This window comes from Eleutherodactylus coqui, chromosome 10 (genome assembly GCF_035609145.1).
Source record: "Eleutherodactylus coqui strain aEleCoq1 chromosome 10, aEleCoq1.hap1, whole genome shotgun sequence".
Classification (NCBI taxonomy): domain Eukaryota; kingdom Metazoa; phylum Chordata; class Amphibia; order Anura; family Eleutherodactylidae; genus Eleutherodactylus; species Eleutherodactylus coqui.
Window position 1 is genome coordinate 94,790,171 of NC_089846.1, and position 15,937 is coordinate 94,806,107.

Consider the following 15,937-nt stretch of genomic DNA (forward strand, 5'->3'; position numbering starts at 1 on the left):
GATGTCACAATGTAACATGATCTTCTTGTCACGTGATCAAAATGTGGTCCTAGGACAAGGCATTCATAGGTTGAGGAGAAAACCTCTGTGATCAGTGTGTCCTCTAGGAGGCGGCATCTCACAAATTGTGGTAAAGAAAATCTAGAAAAAAATCAAATGTAAGAGTTGAAGAAAAAAGCAAACAGCATTGGGGTGCGTTCACCAAATTGCGCATAAAAATTGGCACCACAGGTCTGCAGCTGATATGCCTTGTAGTCACAGCGGTTACTTAAGTATTGGGACTTGCTACTGTTAACAAAGTGCTACTTGGAGCCACTACTGTGTGCACTGCCACATCACCAAAATCTGCATGCGGTAGTGTGTTTAGCAGCGGTTCCAGGTGCAGGCAGCAAGTGGTGCTATTAAGTGTCTACTTGCTGCTGGCTTGTTATGTTTTGTCCTAATGAAAGATTGGATCGGTGATTTATCGCTGATTGTTCTGCCCATCTAAAGAGCGATTTGCATGGTAGGCGTGCTGATCGCTGTAGCTGAAGGGCTAATATCAGTTGATCTGTAGCTGAATCCGCATCTAAATCCACACCAGTGGGGCAGATTTTGGTGCGAATCTACACCATTTTCACCTACCTGTGAAGCGCCCGCCAACGGGTTTTCTCAGTTGTAGTGTTTAAAATTTAAATACCCCTTTCCCATGCACCAACATCACCGGCATATATTAACCGCTCCGGTCTCCCCTCTGACGTCCCCTTTACTAGCTGCAGTCCTTTCTGGTTTATGGGACGACACAGCCGCAGCTGTCGAGGGTTGTCTGCAGCGTATTTGACATTCTGTAAACTAGGCAGGCCAGTTCGTTATGTTGGTGCATTAGGAACGGGTATTTACTTTAAATACAACCCAGAAAATACCTTTATGTATTACTGTGCGGGCAACAACCCCCTAAAATCCGTGTCATATGGTGCCCGCATAGTAATACTTTTTATGTTTAATGTTTTTATTTAGATTTTATGTATTGTTCACAAGTTAACAAAACAACATTTAAAGATACATGTATACCATTCGTTCTTTTTAGCGGGTCTTGCAGGGCCCAATGTGTAGTTGAGGGTTTTGGTGACGAGTGTCCTAGTATTTGAGTATCAAAGTCCATCTTCAATATGCCCTCCTCGCATGCTCTTGTGCGCCGCCTTCTTTAGTGAGTAAAGTCTGTTGCTGGTTTCTTATAGGTATTATCTTCTCACTATTATTTAACCGGGACATCGCTTGTCCTGATGTAGCCTCGAACCTCGGAATTATTAACTATCTTTGTATCCAACCGACAAACATATACCAACCTTAATACGGACTAAGCTACATAAACTAAAAGAGAGATAGTGAAAGGGTAAGGTAGAGCCTCAGCAGGGGATAGAACAGCCCGTGGGCAGGAGGTGTAGAGCTCCGGGGGGGGGGGGGGGGGGGGGGGGTGTTTCTATTGGTATCTATTGGTTACCTCTTATGTCGCGCGGTCGGCTCCCCGTGCCTCTCCCGTTGCCTCACCATCCCACCGCAAGCTGGACCTGGGGCGAGTCCCGGTACATGTTCCACGATTGCCAGGCTTGGTTACTTAGCCTTGGGCCCTCCGCTCCTTCGTCCCCAAATTCCTCCATATACATTAATTGGTTCAGTTCTTGGACAAATTCCAAGACTGAAGGAGCCATTGTGCTGCGCCAGTGGCGTGGAATCACCGCCTTGGCCTCTGTAAGGAAGTGTCTTAGTAGCCCCTTTTTGATGGAGGCGAAAGGACCCGGGATAATTGACAGTAATGCCAGCTGTGGGGTGGGCTCTGCTGTACAGTGCGACGCCCCTTCATACAGCTCGAATACTTTCTTCCAGAAGGGCTGAATGTCAGGACAATCCCACCAGATGTGCAGCATGGTACTCCTCCCAAGCCCACACCTCCAGCAATCCTCCGAGATCGAGGGGAAGATGCGATGAATTACGTCTGGGCATTTGTACCATCTGGAGAGGAGTTTGACATTTTTTTCTTGCGCGGCACAGGCAAGGGGCATCTTGTGGGCGAGTGTGAAGGCTCTCTCCCAATCAGAGTCCTGCAGTTCCACCGACAGCTCCCCCTCCCAGCCCCGAACGTATCGTGGCAGGCCCTGTGTGAGCCCCTCTAGCATGAATTTGTAAATTTGTGAAAGAACCCGGGTCAGGGGTTCAGATCTTAGGAATAGTTCCTCTATGGCTTCGGCGGAGTCCCTGAAAGTGCATGACCCCAAGTGGGTCCTCCAGAATGAGGACAGCTGTAGATATTCCATCCACAGTAACCACTGGTCTGGACTGGACGCCTGTAGTTCATTAAAAGATGGCAAACCCCTTGAGCCTATTATCTGACACCATCGAACATCCTCCTCTTCCCTCCAGCCTAGGAATTTTCGTCTATCCTGTCCCGGTGGGAATGCGGGGTTGTGGAATAGTGGGGTCAAGGCCCCTATGCGGCTGGTCAATTCCCCTTTGGCTATCAATCTGTCCCATACATCTAGGCAGTTCAACGTTATCGGAGTGTGCGGTAGGGTTGCAGGTCTGTCTCCCCTCTTGATCCACGGGAGATTTCGCATGTGGGGCCAGATTAGCGTTGCTTCCAATCCCACCCACTGTTTTGCAGCTGTGTGATATTGCCAGTCTACCAGCCTTGTGAGCACCGACGCTAAATAGTATAGTTTTAGATCAGGGAGCCCCACTCCCTCCCTGGATTTTAGGTGCGACATGGTTCGGTAATTTATGTGGCTATTCCTCCCTCCCCATACGAATCTGCGGAATATTTGGTGGATCTATTTAAAGTACTGCCCTGGCAGCTTAATAGGCAGGGTTTGAAAAAGATAAAGGAATTTTGGCGTCACATCCATCTTTAATATGTTGAGCTGCCCAAACCAGCTTAGCTGTTTAGTAGCGTACCCTTTCAGTTCTTTTGACACTTTATCTAACAGGGGAACATAGTTAAGGTGGTATAGTGAAGATACGTCTGCCGCTATATGAACCCCTAAGTATTGTATAGAGGTAGAGCGCCATTTGAAGTTGAATTGGTCCGCTAGGTGAGCTACTTCGCTGGAGGGAAGTGAGATATTCAGAGCCTCCAACTTATGTAGATTTACTTTGAAGTTACTCAGATGACCGAAATGAGTGAATTCCTGCAGGATTGCCGGAAATGTAATGCGGGGCTGGGACACATATAGTAGGAGATCATCCGCGTAAAGGGCTGTTTTACAGTGTTGGCTCCCAACCTGTAGGCCTCTCACATCTGGGTTATTCCGCAATGCCACTGCTAGGTGTTCCATGACGATGGCGTATAGGAGAGGGGACATTGGGCATCCCTACCTCGTCCCGTTCCCTATGGGTACCGGGTCGGACAGCAGGCCATTTACTCTGATCCGCGCCGAGGGGCTATCGTATAGCGCTAGAGTCCAGTTCAGGAATCGCGGGCCTAGGCCCAGGTGCGACAGCGCTGCGCCCAAGAATTCCCAGCTTACGCGGTCAAAAGCCTTCTCGGCATCCACCGAGAGGAGGCAAAATGGTTGTGGTAAATGTCGGGCCTGGCTTAGCAGGAGGAGGGTTTTGTTAGTATTATCCTTAGCCTCCCGTCCCTTTATGAATCCGACCTGGTCATTGTGGATGTGAGATGGGAGGATGGGAGCCAGTCTGTTTGCCAATATCTTCGCGAATAGCTTAACATCCATATTAATAAGTGATATGGGGCGATAACTGGAACAGAGTCCAGCATCTTTGCCAGGTTTGGGTAGTACTGTGATGTGGGCCATTAAAGATTTGGGGGGGGGGGGGAGGGAACTGCAGGCGAAATTTGATTGAACGTCTTTTGTATTATAGGAGTGAGGATCTCCCGAAATTGCTTGAAAAATCGGGGGGTAAACCCGTCTGGGCCCCGGGGCCTTTCCCGTTGGCGAGGTCTTAATAGCTTCGCTGATCTCTTCTGTCGAGATCTCAGAGTCCAGTGACTCCCTAATCTCTTCCAAAATAGGCTGTCTTCTGTATATATGCCTCTATCTTGGCTTTTCGACTGGCGGGGGTCATATCGGCCAATCTTCCCTGTATGTTATAGAGGTCTTGGTAGTAGGCCCTAAAGGCCTCTGCGATCTCCCGGGGGTCATGCTTCTTTTGGCCAGCTCTATCTGCTATATGCGGGACCTAAGCAGCATTCGTTTTATGTAAAAATCGCGCCAGCGCGCGCCCACATTTATTGCATGCTCGTATGAGTATCACTTCATATTGTCCCTGAACTGCAGGTATTTTTGGTCTAATAGGTGTCTCAGTTCTTCCTCAGTGTTTAATAGCTCGTTCTGCGTGGATTGCTTTCTCGATTGGCGAAACTCTTTTTCTAGGTTTGCTATTTTATCTATCGGAGACTATTTTAGCCGCTCTTTCCTTTTTCAGACGCGACCCATGTTTAATGATCACCCTCTTAACACGCACTTAAGCGTCTCCCACTGGATCGCTTCAGAGGTTGAGTCAGCAGAATGATCCGCGAGGAAGTTTACAATGGTGTTTTGAATATCTGCGCAGCACAGTGTATCCTTCAGGAGCTTATCATTTAATCTCCATGACCATGAGCTCTCTGCCATACCTGGTACTGCCAGAGAGAGAAGGACTGGTGCGTGATCTGACCACACTGCTGAGCCAATAGTTGCCTCTGGGTTCCAGGTCAGAGCGTGGTGGCTTGTAATTATCAGGTCAATGCGACTGTAAGACTGGTGTGCTGGTGAAAAGTACGAATAGTCCCTCTCCGTGGGATGTGTCACCCGCCAAACATCTACTAATTGGAGCCGCCTGAGAGCATTGTGAAATAAGCGAAGTTGTGTCGCTGAGATTGAGGCCCGTCTCGCTGAGCAATCCTGTTCCTGGTCTAGTGGGAAATTAAAGTCGCCTCCCAAAACTATAACCCCCTCTGCAAAATTTGCTAGCCTGCCCAGAATGCCCCTACCCACTTGTGCAGGACTCTGATTGGGGAGGTACCACGCCGCAAGGGTAAAAAGCTTACCCCCCATACGGACCTTCAAGAAGACATATCGCCCCTCCGGGTCCAGCTCTGTGTCCAAGACCTCATGTGGAACCGCTCTGTGTATCGCAATTGATACTCCTCTCGATTTGGTGGTGGGGTTTGTGCTGTGGTACCATGCTGCAAAACGCCGGTCTCTCATGGTTGGAACATGGCCTGTACGGAAATGCGTCTCCTGCAGGAACAAGACATGTGCTTTTAATTTATGCATTTGGTATAAAATGTGACTCCTTTTCTGTGCCACATTAAGACCCCTAACATTGAGGGAGCAAAAGTTTAATTTGGCCATTGTTGTGAGTAGCGGTAGCGATATCGCCAAAACTGCTCTCGGACCGCCTCATTGGGTTCCGTTAGGTGCAGAGACTAGGCTCTGTACCGTGTATATCAGTGTGGTTCGGACCCAAAAGTCTAGAGGCGGGGAAGGCTCTCGCAGATTACCGTCCTCCCGAGGCCCAACCAGAGGGGAGAAGAGAAAGAGGAAGAAGAAGAAAGAAAGAGAGAAAAAAAAAGGGGGGGGGGGAATAAGAGGAAAAATGAAGGCGAACAGATACGGTGAGAAAACAATTACCAATAACTCAAGCAATGAGGTAACTTTCTTCTCGATATTCTATTGTCAGCGGTCCTTTCAGTGGGACCTGCTCCCTTATTGATTGGGGCTTACCTGCCCCCCCCCCCCCCTTTCAAATTGGGGAAGACGCCTAAGCCCCCCAAGACAGGAGACAATGGGGGAGGGGAAAAAAAGGTTTATTAACTGCCCTTGAGACGACCTTATGTCTGTCTAGGGCCCCCCAGTCTAGGGCGTACTTTCCAACGGTGGACGACCACCCCGGAAGGCACCTCCAGCCCGTTACGTGGCAGCAAAAGGTCATTATGCAACTTTTATGGGAAACCGTTAGTTAAGTCATCAGTAGCATCATGTTAGCAGCATATAGAACCTGTTGGAGCAAAGGTATTATCACATATCTTTGAGTCCTGGTCAGTCGCGGGGAGGATCTGGTGGCGTTCGCGCTCCGTCTCTTCCTTCTCGGCGTCGTCTTCTCCTTCTGTTTCCCCTGTAGGGCTTCCGAGGGCGCTCGTATCCCGGCAGCAAGGGTAAGGTTGGCCACCCTAGGATGTCTGGGGTCGGGAGGTTGAGCAGCTCACAAAAGGCAGGTAACTCTTCTGGATGTCGCAGCTCTCTCATGATTCCCCTATGTCGTACTTGGAGGCGAAAGGGGAAACCCCAACTGTAGGCGATCTCTCGGCGCCGGAGTTCTTCCAGTAGGGGCCGGAGGGCCCGTCTTTTAGCTAATGTGAATCGGGATAAATCTGGCAGTATTTGGAGCTCGTACTGTATGTCTCTCCGCTCTCGGGCTCCTCTCATTATTGCTTCTTTCAGCTGGAATTTGTGGACTCTGTACACTATGTCGCGTGGTCTGTCTGGGTCTCTGGACCTTGGCCCGAGGGCCCTGTGACATCTGTCCATTTCCAGCGGGGTGTCCGGTGGGGCCCGTCTCAGGTCACTAAAGATGTTTCTAACAGTCGTCTCTAGTCTTGGGGGCTCGACGTCTTCAGGGAGGCCTCTGATTCGTATATTGTTCCTACGGTCCTTGTTCTTGATGTCGTCTAGAGCAGGGGTCCCCAACCACCGGGCCGCGGACCGGTGCCGGGCCGTTGGATGTTTAGCGCCGGTCCGTAGCACCGCCGGGAAATTTTGCTCTAAACACAAGGCCCGCGGGCCGAATCCGGCCCGCTGCCTTGTGTTTTGTGGCCCGCGGCGTGCGGACGCCGCTCACCACTGAAGCGATTACCAGCGGGGGCGCCGCAGCTCCCCGCTGGTAATCGCGCTAATCCCGGCGCACAAACTGACGTCTGTGCAGCCAGGATTCTCTTCCCCGAGTCCCCTGCTCATTAGTTCCGCAGGAGAGGACTCGGGGAGGAAGCGTTCCGGGCTGACGTCAGGGCAAGCAGAGAGTGACAGCAGGGAGGAGGTAAGTATATGGGTTGGGGGGGCTGCTTACTACTGGGGGGGCTGGTTATTACTGGGGGGCTGCCTATTACTGGGGGAGGACCTGCTTATTACTGGGGGGACCTGCTTATTACTAGGGGTGGGGGCTACTTATTACTGGGGGGGCTGCTTATTACTTGGGGGGGCTGCTTATTACAGGGGGAAGGGGCTGCCTATTACTGGGGGGGGCTGCCTATTACTGGGGGGGGCTACTTATTACAGGGGAAGGGGCTGCCTATTACTGGGGGGGTGGGGGCTACTTACTACTGGGGGGGCTGCCTATTACTGGGGAGGCTGCCTATTACTGGGGGAGGACCTGCTTATTACTGGGGGGGGGGGCTACTTATTACAGGGGGAAGGGGCTGCCTATTACTGGGGGGGCTGCCTATTACTGGGGGGGGGCTACTTATTACAGGGGAAGGGGCTGCCTATTACTGGGGCGGTGGGGGCTACTTACTACTGGGGAGGCTGCCTATTACTGGGGGGGCTGCCTATTACTGGGGGAGGACCTGCTTATTACTGGGGGGACCTGCTTATTACTAGGGGTGGGGGCTACTTATTACTGGGGGTGCTACTTATTACAGGGGAAGGGGCTGCCTATTACTGGGGGGGGGGGTTATTACTGGGGGGGGGTAATTATTACAGGGGAAGGTGCTGCCTATTACTGGGGGGTGGGGGCTACTTACTACTGGGGGGGCTGCCTATTACTGGGGAGGCTGCCTATTACTGGGGGGGCTGCCTATTACTGGGGGAGGACCTGCTTATTACTGGGGGGGGGGCTACTTATTACAGGGGGAAGGGGCTGCCTATTACTGGGGGAAGGGGCTGCCTATTACTGGGGGGCTGCCTATTACTGGGGGGGTTATTACTGGGGGGGGCTACTTATTACAGGGGAAGGGGCTGCCTATTACTGGGGGGGGTGGGGGCTACTTACTACTGGGGGGGCTGCCTATTACTGGGGAGGCTGCCTATTACTGGGGAGGCTGCCTATTACTGAGGGGGCTGCCTATTACTGGGGGGGCTGCCTATTACTGGGGGAGGACCTGCTTATTACTGGGGGGGGCTACTTATTACAGGGGGAAGGGGCTGCCTATTACTGGGGGGGGGGCTACTTATTACAGGGGAAGGGGCTGCCTATTACTGGGGGGGGTGGGGGCTACTTACTACTGGGGGGGCTGCCTATTACTGGGGAGGCTGCCTATTACTGGGGGGGTGGGGGCTACTTACTACTGGGGGGGCTGCCTATTACTGGGGAGGCTGCCTATTACTGGGGGGGCTGCCTATTACTGGGGGAGGACCTGCTTATTACTGGGGGGACCTGCTTATTACTAGGGGTGGGGGCTACTTATTACTGGGGGTGCTACTTATTACAGGGGAAGGGGCTGCCTATTACTGGGGGGGGGGGGGTTATTACTGGGGGGGGCTAATTATTACAGGGGAAGGGGCTGCCTATTACTGGGGGGTGGGGGCTACTTACTACTGGGGGGGCTGCTTATTACTGGGGAGGCTGCCTATTACTGGGGGAGGACCTGCTTATTACTGGGGGGACCTGCTTATTACTAGGGGTGGGGGCTACTTATTACTGGGGGTGCTACTTATTACAGGGGAAGGGGCTGCTTTTTACTGGGGGGCTGCCTATTACTGGGGGGACCTGCTTTTTGCTGGGGGGGGTTGCTTACTGTGGGGGCTGCTTATTACTGGGGGTGTGTGGGGGCTACTTATTACTGGGGGCGCTGCCTATTACTGGGGGTGGGGGGGCCCTGCCTATTACGGGGGGGGGGGGTGGACCTGCTTATTACCGGGGGGTGGACCTGCTTATTACGGGGGTGGATGGTGATTACTGGGGGGGGGCTACTTATTACAGGGGGAGGGGCTGCTAATTACTAAGAGGTGGGGGCTGTCTATTACTGAGGGGTGGGGGGGCAGATAAATTATATGCTGCCCTATGTGTGCGCTGGGGGTGGGTGGATAGACTATATACTGCCCTATGTGTGTACTGCCAGGACATTCTAAATGTCATAATTAATTAAATAAGAATGCACTAAACTCCAACCCCCTTCATAACCCCGCCCCATATAACCAAAGCCCCGCCCATGTCCCGCCCAACCCTGCCGGGCCTTGTAAAAATGGTCTTGCTGGAAGCCGGTCCCCGGTGCCAAAAAGGTTGGGGACCACTGGTCTAGAGAGTCCATTAGGAAGTGTAACTGATGAGATACAGTTGCTAAGCCATGTTCATGGCTTTCCACTCTATCTGTGAGGGATGCCATGTCTCCTTCAGTCGTCGACACTCTCTCTCCCAGATGGTGGACCTCTTGGCGGACAGAGCAGATCTCGGCTTTGCATGCTGACTCTAGCCACGAAACATATGTCTCTAGATCTTCTCTAATAGGGATAGATTGTATCTGGGCGCGCAGCTCCCAGAATTCGTTCATCATATAATCGTGGTTCCCCTGGTGAGGGGAAGGTGTATTGGGTGCATTTGGGCCCCCCGTTCTATTCTCCATCTTCTGTGGCGTCTCTGGGCTACTGCCTCTTGTCGTAGGCGATTTGTTTGCGCCGGACGCTTGTGGCTCTTGTGCTATGCGGTGGTCGCTGTCCTGTGCGGGCGGCCACGTTTGTGTAGGTTTCTGACCCTTATTCATGTTCGGGTTCAAAGCCCTTGTATTGGGGGGCTGAACCAGGTCTGTGGCTCCAGCACTTTCCGCCTGGCAGGCCAAAGTGGGCTGTCTGCCTGTGTCCTCAGTGGCCTGCGTTCCCCCCATGGGCCCTGAGGGTGTTTTGGGATGTCCAAGTTTCAGTGTAGTCTCTTTCCTTTTGTCCCTCATTTCTTCAATTGAGGTAAGGCGTACCTCTTTATTTGCCTCATCTGGGCTATAACTTTGGTGGTCTGCTGTATCTGCAGGGGGAGGCAGGTAACCAGGGCCGCCATCTTGTGGGCTATTATGTACTGGAGATGGCCTTTCATGCCTGTCGGGGGAGGCTTGCATCTCCCTTTGGCACTGATCTGAGTCCTCAGAGGGTCGGGTGAAAAGGTTCCCAGGCAGCTGCTGCACCTTCCCTTTCCCCTCTGTCCTACCTCCGCTTTCCTCCTGCTCCCCGCCGCTGCACCACGCTTCTCCCTCCGCTGTGCTGGCCGCTCCGCTCCTCATGGGGTTCTCAGTGTTGAGGTCGGGGGGGGGGGGGGGGCTGCTGCCGCCGATCTCCTGGCTCTGGTCTCCGCTCTCTTCCCTGTTAGCTGCTGTGGAGGCGCAGGGAGGTTCTCCCTTCTCTGCCGTCTGCAGCGTGGAAGCGCTGTTCCCGCGCGGTCCCTCCTCCTGACCGCCGCCGGTGCCATCTTGTTGCCTCCCGCTCCGCTGGCTTCCGAGGAGGAAAGCTTCCAGTCTTCGTCCCGTGGAGGTCCTGGAGAAGGTTGCCGGGCGTCTCTGGGGTCTTGTCTTTTTGCTGCTGCCCATTGTGGTCTCCGGTGAGTGGTATTGGCCGCTCTGCAGGCTGTCGGCACCTCCGGTCTCAGGAGCTCTCAAACTCTGCTGCTGTCCTCCGCCATGGCCAGGCCACGCCCCCCATAGTAATACTTTTTAAAGATTTTGCACCTCATGACAGTAGGAATAAGACAAAATAAAAAAGGGCCACTGTCATAAGGTGCAAAATCTTTAAAAATGGACTTGACTCATTTTGGGTAAAGCGCTCCTCCTATACATTATGGACGTTTCCTTTGTGACCGGCATCATGCACCATATAACTCTGTGGAACAATCACTTACCTGACCATAGAGGGGTACCTGATGCAGATTTTTTAATCTGCGGCTGCTGTTGGCAAACTTCTTGCAGATTTCGGCCTCTCCGTGTCTATAGGATTAAACTGCAGCATGTCCGCTGCTATAATTCACGTGTTGTCAATTTAAAACCCCTATTGCCTGTCCTTTTCTGCACGGGCTTGTGTGGATTTTCTTGCACAGCATGTGGATGAGTGGGGGTTTTTTGTTGTTTTTTTTTTTTTTTCCAAACCATCAACTTTTCTGCTGCTGCTAACGCCATGGATTTTCCATCGAGAATCTCCTGCAAATTTGCCCCATGTGAACATGTCCTACAGGTATAATCACCTGGTGGAATGTTGCTGCAGAATCCACGCTGCATCCATGTCCAATTCAGCTGCAAATTTCCATCCTCTTACTTTCAGTATAAATCTGCGCCATTGTCTATACCGCATGAATTGGTTTCCTACAACAAGGTTTCAAATCCATGGGTAGGAAAAATTAGTGGGCTCACTTCACGGGGTGCTTTCTGTGCAGTTGGTGTAGAATTCTCGTCAGGGATCCACATGCAGATTTACCCATTACCAAGGGCTAAAGCCACGGTCTGATTGGTGGCCCTGTTTCTGCATGCTGCAGCAGAAATCCGCTTCTCAGCTGTGGATTTCTGCCACATTTTAGAGGTGATGGATTCCATCGTGCACACAAAAGCTACTCGGTTTTCTTTTGTTTGCATCCCCTCCAGCGTGACTACAATCCTCTGTCCTGACACTAGCGGGATAACAAGGACTTGCTACTCTGCAGGGTTCAGGCCAGACTCTTCCCGTCTTGTTTTGCTCCATAGTACACAGTAAAGAAGTCAGCGGCACACCGTGTATCCCAACCAAGTGGGGGAAGTAATATAGCAGCTGGTGCCAGCAACCAAGAACGACCGTCGACTTCCCGGTCTCCAAGATCCAATCCAACATACAGACAGGAGCGGCACTCATGAACTCAATTCTACTTTTTTAAAGTTTAAAAAAGAGAATCCATCAGGTTTATTGTAACTCCATAAAAATGCAGCGTTTTGACACAAATGGTCTTTGTCAAGCATCGATAAAAAGCACTTGTGTTGAAAAGTCATATTTTACGAAGTTACAGTAAACCTGATGGATTCTCATTTTTAAACTTTAAAAAAGTGGAACTGAGTTCCTGAGTGCCGCTCCTGTCTGTGGATGTTGTTTTGCTCCATAGTCCACATTAGTCAAGTTTGACTCTTTGAATTTAACATTTACTGCAAATAGTAAAAAACCTGTAACAAAGTGCTACAAATGTATCACTGGTATTTGAACCAGAAGCGCTGTGCCACTAATGGTTACTGGAGAGATGTTATCATTAGCCTCTATGGCAGCTTCATTGTGGCTACAGTGCCCAGGAACCACCAGCAGATGGCGCCAGCTCTCCAGGAAGGTTCCTTGTATAGAGCATCTCCAGCACTCTGTGATTTGATTTGCATCTTTGGTGCGATGTTAATATTTGCATTAATCTTTTGTATGATTTCCGTTCTGCCGGGAATCCTATATAGCGAGATGTGCCGGTTATGAAGAGGCACTGCATGCGACCACAGAATGCCCAATACTAGATCTTACCTAAGAAGCACCAGGTATTAGTGTATCTTGATGTCACGGGAAGCTAGGGGTTTGACACCCCTATCACGCTCCTGAGTGGCTCAATGATACCGCTGCTGCCAGTGTACTGTTTCCCTCGCTCGTCCCTACCTGCTTACCCCAAAGCTCCTGGCTGCTTTTTGTCCCGGCCGCTGTGCTGCCATCGTTGTTCAGAGCCACTTCCATGCATTCGGCTGTCAGCGGGTCCGTGGCTGTGGCTTCACCCCTCCGTGCTCTGGCACTGTCTCCTCTGTGGCCTCCAATTATATGAGCAGGGCAGGAGGCTGCAAAGGGAAGAACTGCCAGCGGCTAAAGGGGATTTCAGTGGAGCCTACAGCCCACAGCCCAGATTATTGCCACGGCGCATATGATGCCCACCCATTCTTCTAGCCAGCCAATCCTGGTAGGGACTTTGCTTAGGGAGGTGTGTGTGTGTGTGTGGGGGGGGCGTGTATCTTGACTCCACCCATTCTGCTGGTGGCGTCAAGATACACTTATACCGAAGCACCACACCTACTTCAGGCGCGTAAGATCTCTGTTTGCGGTCAGTGAATGGGAACATTCTTGTTTACGTTGAGGAATTTAAAATCCCGCCTGCTCTAATGTGGAGTAGATCTCACAGTTGAGAATTTGTTATAATTGTTTGCTCTGTGATGTAACTATCCTGGACTCAAGCCTGACATATTAGCTGTACTGATACATTGTAACAAACTCAGCACACCAGAGAGTTTTGTGCTGCTGCCGTGTTTACCTCAGCCAGGGTTGTCTAGGCTGGATACAATCTAACAAACCCTCAGCTGAGGATTCAGTGTGGATGGTTTGTAGTTTCTGAATAAAAATGTCCCATTCACTGAAAAAGGAGTTTGGGTAAATCTGTATTTGCAACTGGAACAATTAAGATTAGGTTGGCGCATCCTGTTTTTCATTTTTTGCACAGTGTCTTGGAATGCTGGGAGGCCGAAGGTACCTCCGACCTCATTAAGATGGTCCCTTTGGATTGTGGCCGGCTCCTGGAAGTAGACGCCAGCCTTTTTTTTCCCCCTTCTTACGACTTCTTTATTTAAGGTTTTTATAAATTTTCCAGAAAAAGGAAACCAAGGAACAGGTCCCTCTGAGAGGGCAGTGCAATCAGTAACATTACAAACAGCTTAGAGAATGCCGATCATAGCATGCTCCATTCCCCGAGCAAAAGGATGGTGCACCTCCTCAAGGTGGGTTGACCTAGACCTTGGCCTAACCATTCAAACTTGGTTACCATATGCTTCTTAAGTCTATGGTAATGGAGCTCGCTTGCAGAGATTGTGTGCATACTCAAGTTATTCAGGGTACCATTGCTTGGCATAAAACATTTAAACAATTGAAATGGAAATAAAATCGCCAGCCTTTTCCTTTATCCCTGTGCTGTCGTCCATTACTCTGATTCCTGGGCGAAGCACAAGCAATAATGTAGGAGAAGAATGTACTGCCGCAGAACGGTCTGAACATTGAGAAAAAGTGAGTGGGACCATAAAGGGCTGATGTTGACTGCAGTTCTAAGCATCTTCTAGTCTGCCGCTGCTCTTGTGAACATTTCCAATATTCGCTAGTTCTTCACTTCAGATGCTAAAACTAGCAAGGAGAGGAAGTTACTGAAGGCGAAGATGTGAAGATGAGTCACAGCAGGCTTCACAGAGGCCGCGCGGAAAATAACAGCAGATTTCCTGCTGAGGAGGACAAAGCGAGGGGAAAGTACTGTGCGATATCTGACCGCAGTGGGCGGGGCCTACTACACACAATACAGCACTCGCCATGCAGCCAGAAACATCTGCCGCAACTACCATAATTATCCTTATTACATCATTTATCACAAGAGATTTCTACTTCTACACTAGAAAATAACTAAGATCCACAACCTGAATACTGTAATAACAGGTAGTCACAGAGAGTCACAGATACCCCATAGTGATGACATTACTGATATAAAATGTGATCAGACATTAGATCCACACACCTTATACTACAGAGACATCATCTACTACCGCTCAGAACTAGCCTGTAAATCCTGTCTGATAAGTAGTCACAGCCACGCCCCCTGGTGATGACATGAGATCCGCACACCTTATACTACAGTAACGATCATCTATTACTGCTGACAATTAACCTGTATTTCATGTTTGAGAGGTAGTCACAGCCCCGCCTCCTGGTGATGACATCACTGATATAATGACATGATCAGACATGAGATCCAAACACCTTATACTACAGTAGCATCATCTATTACTGCTAACAACCTGCCTATATATCCTGTCTGACAGGTAGTCACAGCCCCGCCCCCTGGTGATAACATCACTGACATAACAGCATGCAATCAGACATGAGATCCGCACACCTTATACTACAGTAATTCAGTGACTGAGGCGCAGGGCCCACATCTGAGGAGACGGCGGGGTAGCTGCTAGGGATGTCATGGAGGCACTACCAACTCCTCCCCTGAGGCGAGATTTCCCGCAGAATTTCCACCGTGGCACGCTTGCATAGGATTGCATTAGCTTATGCAATCCTATGCAGACAGCCACGATTTCACCGTGTGAAAACTCACATGGTAAGAAAACTGTGGCATGTCCTATTTTTGTGCGAGGCTCGCACAGAAATGTCACCGCTGATGCGTCGGCTCTGTATTGCACATGTGCAGAGCCAGTACATTGCAGAGCAGAGCGAGAAGATGCCGGGTGGGTAAGTAAGAGGTCACTGCAGGGTCACAGCGGAATCCCTCCCGGCTGTTTGCATTCATCCTTAACCCCTTCCCGCTCCAGTGCGTACATTTACATCCTAGAGCGTCGGTATATGTATGCAGAGAGGTCGCTGGGCGACCTCTCTGCATACAGCGCGGGCGTCAGCTGTTTACTACAGCTGACACCCGCGGGCAATAGCCGCGATCGGCCGCTATTAACCCTTTAAATGCCTTAAACGATGTTCGGGGGTCCCATACGGCACCCCCGTGGTAAGATTGGGGGAGCCATGCAGGTGTCATGGCAGCCGGGGGCCTTCTGAAAGGCCCCAGGGCTGCCTTGAGAGGCTGCCAATCAAGCCATCCCCGTGGGGTGGCTTGATAGGCTGCCTGCATTACGTCATACTGCAGGAGTGATCAAAGCATCGCATATTGTAGTCCCCCAGGGGAACTTAAAAGTAAAGTAAAAAAAAGATCAATAAAGTTTTTTTAATTGTAAAAAAAAAAAAAAAGTAATAAACGTTTAAATCGCCCCCTTTTGCCATATCTGTAATTAAAAAATCTAAATCCTAAAATAAAAATACATATTTGGTATCGCCGCGTCCGTAAAAGTCCAATCTATCAAAGTAGCATATTATTTAACCCGCGCAGTGAACAGCATTCAAAAAAATAAATAAATAAAGAACGCCAGAAACGCACTTTTTTGGTCCCCCTGTCTCCCAGAAAAAAAAACACAATAAAAAGCAATCAAAAAGTCATATATATTCCGGACTAGTACTAACGGAAAATACAGGACATCCCGCAAAAA